Genomic DNA, 17,235 nt, shown 5'->3' with positions numbered 1-17,235 from the left:
GTGATCTCTCTCCTGCCATCCATCTCCATCCTCTGACGAACAGAGGCTAGGGACACCATTCTTACCCATCCTAGCTAATAGCCATTTATGGACTTAGCCACCATGAATTTATCCAGTTCCCTTTTAAACATTGTTATAGTCCTAGCCTTCACAACCTCCTCAGGTAAGGAGTTCCACAAGTTGACTGTGCACTGCGTGAAGAAGAACTTCCTTTTATTTGTTTTAAACCTGCTGCCTATTAATTTCATTTGGTGACCCCTAGTTCTTGTATTATGGGAATAAGTAAATAACTTTTCCTTATCCACTTTCTCAACATCACTCATGATTTTATATACCTCTATCATATCCCCCCTTAGTCTTCTCTTTTCCAAGCTGAAGAGTCCTAGCCTCTTTAATCTTTCCTCGTATGGGACCCTCTCCAAACCCCTAATCATTTTAGTTGCCCTTTTCTGAACCTTTTCTAGTGCTAGTGCTAGCATGTGTATTCATACACATGCTTTATTTATTGTATTTTATGTATGACTTCTCCCCATTCTCCTATTTTAATATTTTCTTTGGTTGTTGAAGTATAATTAAACCAAACTGTGAAAGCTACTACAGGATGACATGCTCTGGTAAGGGTGCTATACAGTCAGTAATAAGTAATAATGAATGAATAAGCACAGAATAAATAACACTTACAGTATGTAACCCATTATCAAGCAGCAAACATTAAGTTAGATACACACATATATACACACATTCTGGAATGCTGTGTCCAGACTTGCACAGGGTTGTATTTTTTGTAAATAGGATCTGCCTGCTGCCTATTTCTGCCTTGCACAGTGTTGTGCATGTGTATGTTTTAATTATTAGGTACGTCCTGTTTTGTTTTGAGACTTTCAAAAAGAAAAATGAATTGGGTGTGACCTGCCCAGTGAGAGTTATAAAAACAAAAACCTCTGGTGGGTGTGCAGTCTGTTTTGACTTGCCCTTGGTTTAGAGTGCGGAGAACAATTGGGAAAAACATGCTCATAGATCAAATTTGCTGGAAGCAGAAATCGTGGGCCTAGGCTCTAATCACTGGAGAAATTTGAAATGCTTGGAGGGAAAGTTATGGCAGAAGGAAAACAGAGTCATTTGAAAATACTCCAGGAAATGTTAAAGTGGTCACCACAGAGTTCACTTTATAGGCCTCTCATGCCTGGGTGCAATTTCCATTGACATCTGAATTCCTGCACTTCAATGGGAGTTGCCCATGTAGGGCTACATTGTGGTTTTAGTAACCATCGCAGGGCATGCAGAATGGGGAAGGATGCAGAAGGGCACTGTCACAAATCTGTCCATTGTAGGGCACCCCCTATAGGCAAGGTGGGGAGTGCACCCACATGGGTCCAATTACTCTACCCACACCACAGCGGGCACTGCGGGGTGTCTTTTTAGCGGGTGGATGCTTACCTTCCGGCTGGGGCCTCTTGACTGGCTAGTCCCCTCTCTGTGTACCCTCTGATGCCACCAAACAGCCTGTAGTCAGCAAAAGGAGTTAAGCAAAAGAAAGGTAAAGACAAGCCTGTAAGCAGCTTCCTCCAGGATATTGGCCTCTCTTACTTCAGAGGGGCCCTGGAAGTGTCAGTGTCCATTTCAGAGTGCACTGGGCTCTAGTGCAAGCCTCAGTTATTTTCCTCTTCAACTCAGGGGCTCTTCATCCTCCTTCTGCAAGGGCAGGGCTCTGCAGGCTGCCAGGCCTCTCTCCAGGGCTGGAGAAGCTCAGCAGTCTGTTCTTTTCCCAGGGTTGGCACCATCTGAGTGGAGTTCCCTCTTTTTAATTCCTCCTCCAGTCCTGGCTTGATTTGCAGATGTGGGGGGGTATGGCCACTGTAGTCCAAATCTGCTCCTTAACCCCTTCCATGCTAGTGTGAGGTTTATATATCCTGTTGCAGGCCTCTGATCACTGGGCCTTCCTAGGCCATCCATTTTTTACAAGGTCTGTGAGGGGGGCTGCAAGCGTGGCTAATCCTGGCATGAAGCGCCAATAGTATAGTGCCAGACTTATTTCTTGATCGTGGGCACTGGACAGTCTGTCAATGCTTGGACCTGGTTGACTAGTGGCTGCAGACAGCCTCCTCCCATGGTGTAGCCCAAAGGTGACTTTGTGGTTCCCTATTTTACATTTTGCCTGATTAGCCATTAGGCAGGCATCTGTGAGGCCTGGAGCACTGCTACGGGGTCTTTATGTGGCTGTCCCAATATCATTGTCTACAGTCAAGGTCATCCCAGTAGGCAGCTGCCTGCTGCCCATGTGGCTGTATCCAGTACAATAGCCTCTGTAAAGTTGCCACTGCCCCATAGAGATCAAGAGGTGTGAACTGGAATTTATACAAGCAGAAAGGCATGGACAAAGCCATCTTCTGTTAGGATTCTGGCATCAATTGTATTTGCCAGTAACCTTTCAAGAAGCCTAAGATGAATATATATCAAGCCACTTCCAATTGTTCTAATAGTTCATCCACCCTTAGCATTGGGTAGTTATCAAATTTTGATATCTCATTGATCTTGCAGAAATCAGTTCAGAAACGTATCATGCCATCCTGCTTCAGCACTAGTACAATGGGAATCCCGGCTTTTCACTCCAGGGTCCTGAATTCATGCACATACATAAAAAATAGCAAATAAAGTATCATTCCTTCCTGTTGTCTGTTTTAATGTTTTCTTTGCTTATTTCTGAAGTACAATTAAACCAAACTGTGAAAGCTACTACAAGACAACATACTCTGGTGAAGGTGCTATACAGAGTTTGTAATAAGCAATAATGACTGAATGAACACAGAGAATAAATAACATTTATATTATGTAACCCATTATCAAGCAGCAAACATTAAGTTAGGTACACATATATATACATATAGTCTGGATGCTGTCTGTGTCCAGACTTGTACAGGGTTGTATTTTTTGTAAATAAGATCTGCCTGCTGCCTATTTCTGCCTTGCACAGTGTTGTGCATGTGTATGTTTTAATTATAAGGTATGTCCTGTTTTGTGTTGAGACTTTCAAAAAGAAAAATGAATTGGGCGTGACCTGCCCAGGGAGAGTTATAAAAACAAAAGCCTCTGGTGGGTGTGCAGTCTGTTTTGACTTGCCCTTGGTTTAGAGTGCGGAGAACAATTGGGAAAAACATGCTCATAGATCAAATTTGCTGGAAGCAGAAATCGTGGGCCTAGGCTCTAATCACTGGAGAAATTTGAAGTGCTGGGGGAGGGGGAGGGGAGTTAAGGCAGAAGCAAAACAGAGTCATTTGAAAATACTCCAGGAAATGTTAAAGTGGTCACCACAGAGTTCAGTTTTCAGGCCTCTGGTGCAATTTCCATTGATGTCCGTCTCCTTGCACTTCAGTGGGAGAATCTGTATCATTATTTTAACTAGGCCATAATTAACCAGGATATTATTGACTGAGATGTGAGTAGTGGTGAGAATACTAGTTCCCATTGTAGTCAATGGGAGCAAGGGTACTTAGTACCTCTAAAAATCAGGCCCTAAGTATTCAATGTCATACTCTAATGGTGGGCAAACTTTTTGGCCTTGCAAGAGGGCCAGCAAAGCATGACTTAATTTGACTGCTTAAGTGGCATATGTGCTGGCCCACTGAACGGGGATGTTTCATATATAGAAAGTCATACGTTTGTGGGCTGTATATGATCATACGCTTTGAAGTCAATGGAGTTAAACTGACAGGCCTGTAGTTGCCCAGATCACTTTTTTCCCCTTTCTTAAAGATAGGAACTATGTTAGCAATTCTCCAGTCATACGGTACAACCCCTGAGTTTACAGATTCATTAAAAATTCTTGCTAATGGGCTTGCAATTTCATGTGCCAGTTCCTTTAATATTCTTGGATGAAGATTATCTGGGCCCCCTGATTTTGTCCCATTAAGCTGTTCGAGTTTGGCTTCTACCTCAGATGTGGTAATATCTACCTCCATATCCTCATTCCTATTTGTCATCCTACCATTATCCCTAAGCTCCTCATTAGCCTCATTAAAGACTGAGGCAAAGTATTTGTTTAGATATTGGGCCATGCCTAGATTATCCTTAACCTCCACTCCATCCTCAGTGTTTAGCGGTCCCACTTCTTCTTTCTTTGTTTTCTTCTTATTTATATGGCTATAGAACCTTTTACTATTGGTTTTAATTCCCTTTGCAAGGGAAAACTCTACATGGCTTTTGGTCTTTCTAACTTTATCCCTCCATGTTCTGACCTCAGTAAGGTAGCTTTCCTTGCTAATCCCTCCCATCTTCCACTCCTTGTAGGCTTTCTGCTTTTTCTTAATCACCTCTCTGAGATACTTGCTCATCCAGCTTGGTCTACAGTTCCTGCCTATGAATTTTTTCCCCTTTCTTGGGATGCAGGCTTCTGATAGTTTCTGCAACTTTGACGAAGTAATTCCAGGCTTCCTCCACCTTTAGATCCCCAAGTTGTTCTTCGAGTGCTTGCTCATATCCATTCCAGTTAGGTGTGCGCGCGCTGCGTGCACGTTCGTCGGAAGATTTTTACCCTAGCAACCCCTGGTGGATCGGCTGGGTCGCCCCCTGAAGTGGCGCCGCCATGGCGCCGGATATATAACCCTGCCGACCTGACCGCTCCTCAGTTCCTTCTTACTGCCCGTGTTGGTCATTGGAACAGTGGAGCGCAGCTTAGCTGTCCTCCACTTCCCTAGCTACTCCTTATTTCTTCGCTATCTTTGTTGTATATAGTTGGTTTTATATATAGTTATAGTTAGTTTAATAGTTCTTAAATAGTTAGTGTATATAGTTCAGCGGGGTTTCAGCATTAGCCCCTTCCCTGCGCCCGGTGCCGGGGCCCATGCCCGGTTCATCGGGGTTCAAACCATGCTCGGCCTGTCATAAGCCGATGCCCACAAGCGATCCCCACGACTCTTGTCTAAAGTGCCTCGGGGAATCGCAGATTACAGATAAGTGCCATATTTGCAAGGCATTTAAACCGAGGACAAAGAAAGAGAGAGACTTTCACCTAAAGAATCTCCTCATGGAGGCAGCTTTGAACCCTCCGTCCTCGGCACCAACCGCTGAGCACACTGCTAGCAGCGCTCCTCCGGCACCGGACCGTGCTGGCACCACCAAAACACTGTGGCACCGGCCATCTCTGGCGCAGGCTTCTGCTCGGCACCGATCTCTCTCCCCGAAGCAGAAGAGGTCGAAGTCCTCTACCTCTGTGCCCTCAGCACCACAGACGCAGCCCCGTTCGGACTGCCTGGCACCTGCACCTGCTGCGGCACCGACTGCTGCAGTACCGTTCACTCCGGTCCCGCGGGGGCCATTGAGTCCGGTCCCTGAGAGCTCCCCGCTGCGGCCTGTGGTTGAGCTTACGGTCCCCTCTACACCGGAGACATTCTCCACAGCCAGGGACCTTATAGCCATGACTGAGTCTGTCCTGCCTCAACCCCCAGCATCGCCGGTGTGGGTATTACACTCCAGAGGCAAGCCAGCCATAATGAGGCCACCGATCACAATCCAGGTCCCGGCGCCGTTCGCGGTCTCATCGACGATCACGGTCCCGACGCCGCTCGCAGTCCCGGCACCACTCGCCCATTCGGTACCGGTCGTACTCGCGGCATAGATCGACATCTCGACCTCCGGCCCGGTACTCTCGGTACCGCTCCAGCTCTTGGCACCGCTCCCGGCACTGTGACTCTCGCAGCCGTTCCTGCCGCAGCCCTTCGAGATCCAGGTTGACCTCCCAGCACCACGCCGGTCGCAGGTCCCGGTCTCGCTCTCGGCACCGGTATGAATCCAGGTACCGTTCCCCGGTGCTGAGGAGATCACCAATGGCGAGAGAAAGGGGCTCGTACCAGGGTCTTTCAGCTCCTCCCTGGCCGTCCCGGCACCCGTCCGTGTCTTCGCAGGCGGACAGTGCGTATGCCCAAGACAAAGACGCCGATGTGCCCGCCGCAATATTCCACGAGCCCCAGGCTCAGGATCACGGACCTCAACAGTGGGCATTCTGGACACCTTGGGCGTATCATCAGGCCCAAGGTGCGCATCCAGGTCCATCGCGCTCTGCCACATCAGAACACCGGGTGCCGGAAGCCACGATAAGCCACCCTCCTCCTTCTGCTTCAGAGGAAATGTCGGTCCAGCCTCAGGACTCCCAGATCCCAAGGGAGACAGAGGCTGTCCAACATGAAGAGCCCTTGACTGACCTGCTTGTCCCAGGTCTCTCCTCATCCTCCTCCCCTGACGAGGTGGTAGCCGGAACGTCGTCTGTAGGCCCTCTACCAATCGACCTGAGGGCCCACCAGGACCTCCTCCTGTGTGTGGCACAGAATATGAACTTGCAAGTCGAGGAGGTCCCGGAGGTAGATGACCCGGTGGTGGACATCTTATCATCTGATGCCCCCATGAGAGTGGCCCTCCCCTTTATACGGACGATCCAGGCCAATGCCAACACGATCTGGCAGTCTCCAGCCTCTGTCCCACCTGCTGCCCATGGAGTGGAACGTAAATATATGGTGCCCTCCAAGGGCTATGAATACTTATACGTCCATCCCCCTCCTTGCTCCCTCGTTGTCCAGTCGGTCAACAAGAGAGAGCGCCATGGCCAGCAGGCTCCAGCCCCGAAGTCAAAAGACGCGAGGCGCATGGACTTGCTGGGGCGCAAAGTCTATTCTGCAGGGGCTAATCAACAAGCCCTCCTTAGCCGCTATAACTATAATACCTGGGCGGCGGCGGACAAATTCAAGGAGTTGCTCCCGCAGGACTCCCGACAGGAATTTGCGGCCATCCTGGACGAGGGAAAAAAGGTCGCTAGAACTTCCCTCCAGGCTTCCCTGGACACTGCGGACTCAGCGGCCAGGACCCTAGCCTCTGGGGTTACTATGAGGCGTATCTCATGGCTGCAAGTCTCAGGCCTCCCCCTGGAGCTCCAACATACAATCCAGGACCTTCCCTTTGAAGGGCAAGGCCCATTCTCTGATAAGACAGACCCTAGGCTGCAAAGCCTAAAAGATAACAGGGTCATTATGCGCTCACTAGGCATGCACACGCCAGTGACTCAGTGCAGGCCCTTCCGCCCCCAGCCACACCGCTCTTACCCTCAGCCCAGACAGAGACAGGACTTTGCTAGACGGCGGGTAGAACCGGTCGCTGGAGGCAGTCAGGCAACCAAGGGGGCCAGAACCAAGGTTCCTCCAAACCTTCCACAGGGCCAAAACCCTCCTTTTGAAGGTGCGCCCAAGGGCGTCGTACCAGTATTGTCACAGGATCCGATCCCTCCTTTCTTCAACTGCCTCTCCCTTTTCCTCCCTGCGTGGTCCCGGCTAACGTCAGATCACTGGGTCTTACGCACGCTGGAATTTGGGTACCACCTCCAATTTATTTCACGCCCCTCCTTCCACCCTCCTTCCTCGTCCCTCTTCAGGGACCCCTCTCACGAGCAACTCCTCCTCCAGGAGATGCAGACGCTCCTTGCCAAAGGAGCCATAGAGGGGGTACCGGAACATGAATGGGGCACGGGGTTTTACTCCCACTACTTCCTAATCCCCAAGGCAAAGGGAGGTCTTAGACCCATCCTGGATCTGCGGGAACTCAACAGATACATGATAAAGTTGAAGTTCCGTATGGTATCCCTGGGGACCATCATCCCATCCCTGGATCCCGGAGACTGGTATGCCGCCCTCGACATGAAAGATGCGTATTTTCACATAGCCATCTACCCATCTCACAGGAGGTTCCTCTGGTTCATAATCAACCGCCAACATTTTCAGTTCGCGGTCCTACCGTTTGGACTCTCTACAGCCCCAAGAGTATTTACGAAATGCATGGCTGTAGTCGCCGCCCACCTCCGCCGCCATCGGATACACGTTTTCCATATCTAGATGACTGGCTCATCCGAGGGACCTCCAAGGCACAAGTGATCCATCACGTCGGCATTGTCAAGGACCTTTCCTACATCTAGGCCTAATGATCAATGCAGAAAAATCCACTCTGATTCCCACTCAGAGGATAGACTTCATTGGCACCACCCTGGACTCCAACCTCGCCAGAGCCTGCTTACCGCTGCCCCGGTTCCACACAATGGTGGCCATCATCCACAGTCTGCAAGCTGTTCCGTTGACTTCGGTTCGCACTTGCCTCGGTCTCCTGGGTCACATGGCGGCCTGCACGTTTGTGACGAAATACACCAGACTATGCCTCCGTCCCCTCCAATTGTGGCTCAACTCAGTGTACCGACCAGGCAGGGATGCCATAGACATGATCGTCACCATTCCCCCGAGCATCTTAGGCTCCTTCGAATGGTGGCTGACCCCTCCCTGGTGTGTGCAGGGCTGCCGTTCCATCTGCCCCAGCCCTCTGCATCCCTGACGACGGACGCATCATCTCTCGGTTGGGGTGCTCACCTCGGGCATCTACGCACTCAAGGCCTTTGGTCATCTCAGAAACTGACCTTGCACATAAATGTCCGGGAGCTGAAAGCAGTCCGCCTTGCTTGCCAGGCGTTCCATCAGCACTTGCAAGGCCGTTGTGTGTCAATATTCACCGACCACACAACAGCCATCTACTATATAAACAAACAGGGCAGAACAAGGTCCTCGACCCTTTGTCAGGAGGCCTTACGACTCTGGGACTTTTGTATAGCCCACTCCATAGACCTCATAGCGTCCTTTCTCCCGGGGGTTCGGAACACTCTGGCGGATCGCCTCAGCAGATTCTTCCTTTCTCACGAGTGGTCGCTTCGCCCAGACATTATTCTTTCGGTCTTCCGGAAGTGGGGATTTCCCCGTGTAGACCTCTTCTTGTCCCGCGAGAACAAGAAATGCCAGATGTTCTGTTCCTTTCAAGGCCTCTCACAGGGTTCCATAGCGGACGCTTTCCCGATACCGTGGACGACTCCCCTGCTATACGCTTTTCCACCGTTCCCACTCGTCCACAAGGTCCTGCTGAAAATACGCAGGGACAGAGCCCACTTGATCATGATCGCTCCAGCGTGGCCCAGGCAGCACTGGTACACCATGTTGCTAGACCTGTCAATAGCCGACCCTATCCCACTACCTCTTCACCTGGACCTGATAACTCAGGACCACGGCAAACTGCGTCACCCAGACCTACAGTCCCTCCATCTCACGGCATGGGTCCTGAGTGGTTGACCCAGCCTGAGTTGCGTTGCTCTGTCCCAGTGCAACAAATACTCTTAGGTAGCAGAAAACCTTCCACTAGAGCAACATATCTGGCCAAGTGGAAGTGTTTCACATGCTGGTGTGGAGAGCACAACGTTCTTCCTGCCGAGGTCTCCATCCCCACCATCTTGGACTACCTCTGGTTTCTTAAGCAACAGGGCCTAGCGGTATCATCTTTGAGGGTGCACTTGGTGGCCATCTCTACCTTCCACCCAGGGGAGAATGGCCGCTCGGTGTTTTCACATCCTATGGTATCTAGATTCCTCAAGGGCTTGGAGCGCCTATACCCCCAGGTATGCCGCCCTGCCCCGCCCCGGGACCTCAACCTGGTTCTTACCAGACTTATGTCGGCCCCATTTGAGCCATTAGCAACTTGCTCACTTCTCTACCTGTCCTGGAAAACCGCCTTCCTCGTGGCCATCACATCAGCAAGACGAGTTTCTGAGCTTCGGGCTCTCACGGCGGACCCTCCATATACTGTGTTCCACATGGACAAGGTGCAGTTGCGACCACACCCGGCCTTTCTCCCCAAAGTGGTATCGGCCTTCCATGTTAACCAGGAGATCTTCCTTCCGGTCTTCTTCCCGAAGCCACATTCATCGTGCAGAGAGCAACAACTGCACTCCCTAGATGTCTGTAGAGCACTCGCTTTTTATATCGAGTGGACAAAGCCCTTCCACAGAACCCCCCAACTCTTCATCACAGTGGCAGAGCGTATGAAGGGCCTACCCGTTTCCTCACAGAGGATTTCATCCTAGGTGACATCTTGCATCTGCACCTGTTACAACTTGGCTCATGTTCCGTCGAGCCACCTCACTGCCCACTCTACCAGGGCTCCAGCCTTATCTGCTGCTTATCTGATGCATCCAACGAAGTGGGTATTCACCCACGAAAGCTCATGCTGCAAAACGTCTGTTAGTCTATAAGGTGCCACAGGATTCTTTGCTGCTTTTACAGATCTATTTTTGTTTATCCTTCCATTTAGTTTAAACTGAATTAGCTCATGATCGCTCGAACCAAGGTTGTCCCCTACAACTATTTCTTCTATGAGGTCCTCATTACTCACCAAAACCAAATCTAAAATGGCATCCCCTCTTGTTGGTTCAGCAACTACTTGGTGAAGGAATCCATCAGCTATCGCATCTAGGAAAATCTGAGCCCTATTATTATTACTAGCACTTGTCCTGCAGTCTATACCTGGGAAGTTAAAGTCTCCCATGATCACACAATTCCCATTAGTATTTACTTCATTAAAAATATTAAAAAGGTCTCTATCCATATCCAAATCAGATCCCGGCAGTCTATAGCACACCCCAAGCACTATCTCAGGGGAGGCTCAAGAAATATGTTCAAGGAAATAAATGCTGGACTGAAAGCTATTGATTTGGTCACATCAGTAGTATTGGATGTGAGGTCTCCTATTAACTGTCACAGTGGCATTAATGCACTTGGAAATTCAGACTGTTTATCCATCTCCATCAAAGAATAAAAGGAAATTAGGACACAGGCTCATTGTTTATTCAAAATTATATTTTTATTTATCTTTTGGTTCTTAAAAGCCTCTTGGCTTACATCTCCTCTGAGCAGAGGCATCAATTTAAGGACATCACTGATGAAACAAACAACTCAGGGAGAACGAGACATGAAAGTGACTCAGTCTCTCAAAGTGCCCCTGGAGGTAAAAGCCTGAGTAAATAGGCTTTGCAGTGAGCCTTGGAAGGCAATGATCTCTGGCTTTGTCAGACCACCCAGGAAGCTGTGCTATCTGCCATAGGGAATGCTGTGATTTTGACTCCTCAAAGTTCAGATCTAGGGACCGTTAGCAAGAGCATCTGAAATTATCTCAACTGTTGGGATAGAGCATAAGGAGAAATGTGGCACTGGTGCATGGATACTGCAGCGTAAGTGCCTTTGGGTATGTCTACACTATGAAATTAGGTCGATTTTATAGAAGTCGATTTTTAGAAACTGATTTATACAGTCGATTGCGTATGTCCACACTAAGCGCATTAAGTCAGTGGAGTGCATCCTCACTACCGTGGCTAGCATCAACTTACAGAGCAGTGCGGGTAGCTATCCCGCAGTTCCCACAGTCTCTGCTGCCCATTGGAATTCTGGGTTAAGCCCCCAATGTCTGATGGGGCAAAAACATTGTCGTGGGTGGTTTGGGTACATGTCATCAGGCCCCCCTCCGTTCCTCCCTCCCTCTGTGAAAGCAATGGCAGACAATCATTTCACACCTTTTTTCCTGGGTTACCCGTGCAGATGCCAGACCACAGCAAGCATGGAGCCCACTCAGCTCACTGTCACCGTACATCTCCTGGGTGCTGCTGGCAGATGTGGTACTGCATTGCTACACAGCAGCAGCTCCTTGCCTTCACAGCAGATCGTGCAGTAGGACTGATAGCCGTCGTACATCTCCTGGGTGCTCCTGACAGACCTCGATGAAGTTGATCAGAGGCACCTGGACAGATATGGCTATCCTCCTCCTAGAGCACCGAATGAGAGCCAGAGACTCCAGGTCATTCTCTTCTTTAAGTTTAGTCTCATGGAGATTCAGTCCTGCCTGGAATATCATGTGAGCTGGAGGCTTCTGCCTCAGGCTGCTCTCCCAGCCAGCAGCATCACGTGGTCACACCTACCCCAGCCTACCCCTTGCTCCCATGGCTCATGAAGCCTGGACAGTAGTAAGGAGAAGTTCAACTATAGGCTGAGCAAGTGCAAAATGGTGGTAGAATGTGCCTTTGGATGTTTAGAAGCTTGCTGGCACTGTTTGCTGACTAGGTCAGACCTCAGCACAACCAACATTCCCATTGTTATTGCTGCTTGCTGTGTGCTCCATAATATCTGTGAGAGTAAGGGGGAGATGTTTATAGTGGGGTGGGAGGTTGAGGCAAATCGCCTGACGTCCGATTTTGAGCAGCCAGACACCAGGGCAATTAGAAGAGCACAGCAAGGCGCGCTGCACATCAGAGAGGCTTTGAAAACCAGTTTCATGACTGGCCAGGCTTCAGTGTAACAGTTGTGTGTGTTTCTCCTTGATGTAAACCTGCCCCCTATGTTGATTTTAATTCCCTGTAAGCCAACCACCCTCCCCCTTTGAAATAAAGTAACTATTGATTTGAAACCATGCATTCTTTCTTTATTTTTAAAAAAAAAAGAGATAGCAGACAAGGCAGACAAGGTGGGGTGGGGAAGAGGGAAGGACAAGGCCACATTGCTTATTGTAGCCACACTAAAAATCAAACTGTTTGAATGACAGCCTTCTGTTGCTTGGGCCATCCTCTGGAGTGGAGTGGCTGGGTGCCCAGAGCCTCCCCCCTTCCCTCCTCTCTCCCACCCCCCGCACGTGGAAAACACCTCTCAGCAGGAGCCTGCACCTTGCATTCCTCTCCTGCACCCCAACCCCCTGCCCCAGGTCAGAATCCCCTCCTGCACCAAACTCCCTCCCAGAGCTCGCACCCCTCACCCTCTCCTGCACCCCAACACTGTGCTCCAGCCTGGAGCCCCCTCCTGCACCCAAACTCTCTTCCAGAAAGAAACTAATATAACAGCTGTTCGAAGGTAAGAAGTAGACTATCTTGAATTAACTTAACTATATTCTACATATTTTAAGACTGAAATGTAACCACAGAACAATTTTATGTTAATTAAAAGGCAAGTTCAGTATAGTGTTAATAGCCTCTATGCCATAATTTTGATCATTTTGTTTTAAATTAGGAAAAAGACTTGTATACAGGGGCCCCACAAAATCTAATAGCCCCGGACCCAAAGGAGAGTTAGTCTGGCCCTGCACATAGGAGCTGATGCCTATGACTATGCTGCCTGAGGCTCCCCCTGCAGTAGGGTGATTCCCTTCTGTGGCTGTAGGGCAGCATTGCAGTGATGGGGCGGCCAGGGGAGAGTCAGGCATGTAGTTTCTAAACTACCCTTCATGGTGTTGTACAGTTGTACAAGCCTTGTACAGTCACCCTGGTGGTTTTATGTGCTTTCTGATTAAGGAAATACTGTAAATGCTTGGAAAAGCCCCAGTGAGAAGCAGAGGGGAATTTGGACTCCTCAAATACTTTTGTTGCATACAAGAGTCCCTAAACTCTTTTTTTCCTGCCTACTGTACTGTCCGCACAAAGGGACCAGCAGCCAATTGGATTATAGCACTGTTGATTACTCACAATTCCCTTCCTGTGAGGACAGGCCCTGATGTGTTGTTTTTTGATAACACTGGCTCCTTTAGAGCAATAATGCTGGTACAGCTTCCTGTCTAATCGTAAAACAATTACTGCACCTCGAAAGGGAAAACATTTTGTAGAATCCTGTTTTAGCTCAGAAGTGATAATAGAAGCATTTTCTTGCTAATCAATGGTTTGGCTTTCAGTTTCATTAAAACATCCTCTCTGGCTCAGGTTTGGAGACTGGATAGAGATGGACCTAGCTGCAACATCTCAATCTGGAGCTGAATTTCACCAGTTTTTTTCATGGGGAGAGAAGCTGGGGTTTTGGTTTGGGCCCATCTCCAGTAATAGGATATGTAACCTTTCACTTCTAGGTCCCTAGTCTGAATTAGCCCCAAATTGGTAGTGACCAGAAGTTGCCACCATGTAATGAGTGTTCAGTGGTCTGTGTGAAACAAGATAATGGTCTTTCTCCAATGGACAGTTTCCATGTTCCTCACTGATGGCAAGTGTCCATGTCACACCATTACAGCTGGTATTAACTCATCCCTTGCTCATAACAAAACCAAAGACTTAATGGTCTGAGGAATGAACCACTCTGTCACCTGTGGAAGTGGTCTGGCCAGGCCAGGGATAAGGTACAGTGGGGAGGCACTGCCTTGCCTAGGCTGTATGTGTCTTGTGCATGAGGTAGGACCCTCACTCTCCAGGACTGGCACCTGTCATCAGCACTTGAGAAAATATTAAACAAGAACACCAAGGCTGACTGCTCCTGATCTGCACAAAAGCTTCCTGAACTCTCTAGGCTGTGAAGACTAATGTTCTAATGTATTGAGTGGCAGACGTGGAGCAGTATAGAGGCTAACAAAAATTCTGCATTCATGAGTTAATGCATCAGTGGCAGGATAACTCTGGAACTCAAAGACTGGAGCAAAACCCTTGGCCTGATTCTCCTCTCACTTACCCCAGTTGGTGTTATTCCATTGACTGCAGTGGAGTTACTCCAGATATATACCAAGTTAGCAGAGCAGAAACAAGCCCAATAGGTGTATGAAACATGGGACTAACAATAGTATTTGATGGAGCAAAGTCCTACTAACTAGTCCAGGATTTCTGTTTTAAGAAAGCAGATTCTTTGACTCTCACTTTTTTAACCAAAAAGTGTCAACGTAGCATTTAAACATCTTTCTAGGAAAGAGGATTTCTTTTCTAACAGAGTGATAGATACAAAATTAAAAAGTAGTGTGATGTAGTAGTTGGAAAAGGGACTGGGACTTAAGACACCTGGGGTGAAAACCTTGCTGCACTGAGGTGGAAAAGCTTCCATTGACTTCAGTGGGGTTAGGATTTCACTTCTGGATTCTGTTCCCAGCTCTGTCACTGACTCACAGTGTAACTTCGGGCAAATCCCTTAAACTATAACAACATATGACTTAAATGCCTCATGGGGATATTGTGTGACTTAATGGAGTGTTAAAAGTGCTTTGAGATCCTTCAGTGAAAGGATAACTACAAAGTGACAGGGGAGCACCCAGATTTGTGACATATTTCCACTGATCACTGCTTTATTGCATTTTCTAGGAGCCGTAAACTCAAGCACCTCCATCTCGGGCCCAGGCCAGGGCGTGTGCCTTTGAACTCCCTGCTGGGAGACACTATGGATACAAAGGGTGTGTGTCTGTGGTGAGAGAAGCACTATCTTACTGAAGTAGAGCAGAGAAAGGAAATGACTCAATCATCAAAAGGCCCTCCTTCCACAGGGAACTGTCCCTAATCAGTATTATCCCCTTACAATAATACTATTTCAGAGGCACTGTGAACCAGAGCACCACGTAGCCATGTAAACTGCTTCCTGTATTTGCCAAACAAAACAGCATTCAGCAATTAATAGAATTTAGCTATTAGCTCTGCTATGATAAAACAACACAAACATTACAGCTAGTCATATGGTCATTCTTGGTACCATGTATCTCCTATGTAGAATCTTTTTCATTTTAGTGGGTAGTTTACCTGCTGTGCCATAACACTTTTGCCAGGAAAGAACAAACCTGGTTGCTTACATTTTGCTTGGCTTAAAATGTCACAGCTGTGAAAACTGTCCTCATTACCCTTGCAAGAGTTATTGCAAAGCTTTCCTCATGGGACCCTGATTAGTCATTGCTGTAGTATTAAGTGGGGATACTTTGTATTACTTGCCAGGGATCCTGTAAAATCTCTACCTTTTTGATGCTTGATAATAGAAAGAGGCAGCTACAAAAGTTGGCAATGAGAGCTACAGAATAAAGCGATGGGCCCTCCGGAGCTCTGGGACCGGGAATATTACAGAGGCTCCGCTCTTTATAATTAACTATGATTAGACACAGACACAGATGTGCAGCATCTCAGCAACAAATGAACCATTTGTTCATCTTTAATGCGGTAGGAGGGAAGCGCATAAGATTGGCAAGAAAATGCACCTTGTAGCGTTCTTTCATTTCCCTCATTCTTTTTTTGATCATCCTCAATCAGTCACCCCTCCTGCTGATACAGTCACCTGGAGGTGGTGGTGGGAGTTGGATATTTGCACATACAAGTAAAAGGCAGTCAAGATGCCCAATTACTCTCTTAGCATACTAATACCTCCCTGTATCCAGCAATGTGGATCTTCACTTATGGCAATAAGAACTTTATCATATAGCTGGTTACATTTAACATGACCATTTACAGATGACAACTTGTCAAAGCCTCCATATGCAGGTTTGATTACAGAATAAAGACTTTAGCAGGGTGTCATGAATTTATGGTGGTTTCAAAATGGGGGTATAAAGTCAAACTTTGGGTCTGATTCTGGGGCTTTCTGCATTGGTGCAGGAACAATTTTTATAGTGGAGGTGCTGAAGGCAGAAACCATGTAATTTTGTTATTACTACTTCAAGCCAGGAGTATGGCAGCACCCCTAGATCCAGCACCTATGGTTTTCTGCTAAGCCTTGAAACTCTGAGATGTTTCAATCAGGCAGAGAGTAAAACTACTTCACTGGGACTGAAATATTTGGACATAAAATGGACCTTTTTTGATCACAGAAACTCACCCAAGAAATCTCAATTAACTCATCATGGTATCAATAGGAATGATGAAAAACAGAAAGTTGCTACAGCTCATGGCTGCACCATAAACAGTATCTCCTCATTGCAGGGGGAGCAAAAATAATGGGCCAAATTAATATCTGGTGTAATTCCATTGACATCAGTACAGTTACACCAAGAAGAAGTTTGTCCCTATGTATTTTGTTATATATGTGATAGATGAGTGATATTGATGAGATAGTGACAAATGTAATGCCTTGTTTCAGCACAAAGACTGCAGTTTGAAATTGTATGAAAACACCACTGCCATATGAGTCCAGAGGGGATTCATGGAGCAATAAGGAAGCTGTAAACTTGATGGAATCCTGGTCAGGAATAGCATGAAGGATCTTGTAAAGCACAGCACCTTCCCTTAAGTACATTGTATACAACTATCAACAAAGGTCAGATCTGAATCCAAATGTCAAGGTTCAGGAAAGTAGTTCCAGTTCTATATGCATGAAACATGGGCAGCAATGAATGGTGACAAAAATTAATAAAATAAAATTCCTGTAAGAAATTTTTTATCATTATTATTTCAGTAAACTACTGTAGTGACAGCTCTGGACCTTTATCATATTAATTGTCACACAAATACCTTTTAACATTCCTCATAACAAATATAATCAACCATCAGTGCTAAAGTCTTGGAAGAGAAAATTAGGGTTGTGGTTTCAGTGTTTGATATGAACCTGAAACTCTCAGAGCTTCTCCTGATTCCTGAAGAGGGCACAGAGCCTGATTCTTCTTTCATATTCATTGCGGTAAATCAGGAATGACACCAGTGAAGCC

General features: G+C 47.5%; 1 long non-coding RNA gene across 1 annotated transcript in view; it reads left to right on the top strand.

Moving 5' to 3' along the window:
- The window catches only part of LOC120404959, a 28,987-nt gene extending 12,146 nt beyond the window's left edge, over positions 1-16,841 (top strand). Inside the window, exons 2-3 of the long non-coding RNA XR_005598283.1 lie at positions 14,921-15,009; positions 16,671-16,841. This is a non-coding gene — a long non-coding RNA (uncharacterized LOC120404959). The remainder of the gene's footprint in view (positions 1-14,920; positions 15,010-16,670) is intronic.
- Positions 16,842-17,235: the final 394 nt, after the last annotated feature.

The sequence above is a fragment of the Mauremys reevesii genome, linkage group 4 (assembly GCF_016161935.1).
Source record: "Mauremys reevesii isolate NIE-2019 linkage group 4, ASM1616193v1, whole genome shotgun sequence".
In the NCBI taxonomy this organism is placed as follows: domain Eukaryota; kingdom Metazoa; phylum Chordata; order Testudines; family Geoemydidae; genus Mauremys; species Mauremys reevesii.
This window is presented reverse-complemented; position numbering and strand designations above follow the sequence as displayed.